Source organism: Gossypium hirsutum, chromosome A06, assembly GCF_007990345.1.
Source record: "Gossypium hirsutum isolate 1008001.06 chromosome A06, Gossypium_hirsutum_v2.1, whole genome shotgun sequence".
NCBI classification, from domain to species: domain Eukaryota; kingdom Viridiplantae; phylum Streptophyta; class Magnoliopsida; order Malvales; family Malvaceae; genus Gossypium; species Gossypium hirsutum.
In genome coordinates this window covers 16,994,487-16,995,291 of record NC_053429.1, presented here as the reverse complement: position 1 = coordinate 16,995,291, position 805 = coordinate 16,994,487, and positions in this window count along the sequence as shown.

Genomic DNA, 805 nt, shown 5'->3' with positions numbered 1-805 from the left:
TGACGTCCAAAATTGGTACCGAATTGATTAATTAATGCCTTAACGTCGAACGTTGGAAAAGAGTTTAGAATACGATCCTTTTATTTTTTTCAAAAAAAGAACACTTGAATAAATTAAATGGGATGCTAAGACCCTCTTATTTCGAAGAAATAAAATGTCATACCCAGTGAGTTAGGATACGACATTTCATATTTTCGAAACTGAGCTTGTCTTTTGATTTTTTTTAAAACTTATGCAGTGGGGCTTAAAAAAAAAGGAATATTCAATCATTTGGGTCAAATGAAAAATCGGAACCTAGTAAGTTAGGGCACGATTTCTCATAATTCCAAACATAGAATATTGCCTTTATGTTTTTAGAAATCATTATCTCGAGATACAAAATGTCATATCCAGTGAGTTATGACACAACACCTCGAATTTCTGAGAATAAGCTTTTATTTGAAACTTATACGTTTTGATTGAAAAAGGGTACTCGGTTACTTAGGTTCAACGAGGAAAATTGGAACCCAGTAAGTTAGGGCACAATTTTTTCAAAGCTCCCAAGTACCAGGTATTGCTTTGTTTAAAATTTTGAATAAAATATAATAAATAAATGAAATATATTTTTATTAAAAAAGGATAATTCGATAACATAAGGAATAAAACACATGGCAATAACATTTCATGAATAATCTAAAATAATAAGGAAATGCAAGGGAACAACTCAGAATACATGCAATAGCAGCACATCATATATTATACAAATACCACCATTTATAACCAATGGCTAATGAATAAGAAACCTATTTTAAAAGACGTTCCAAAT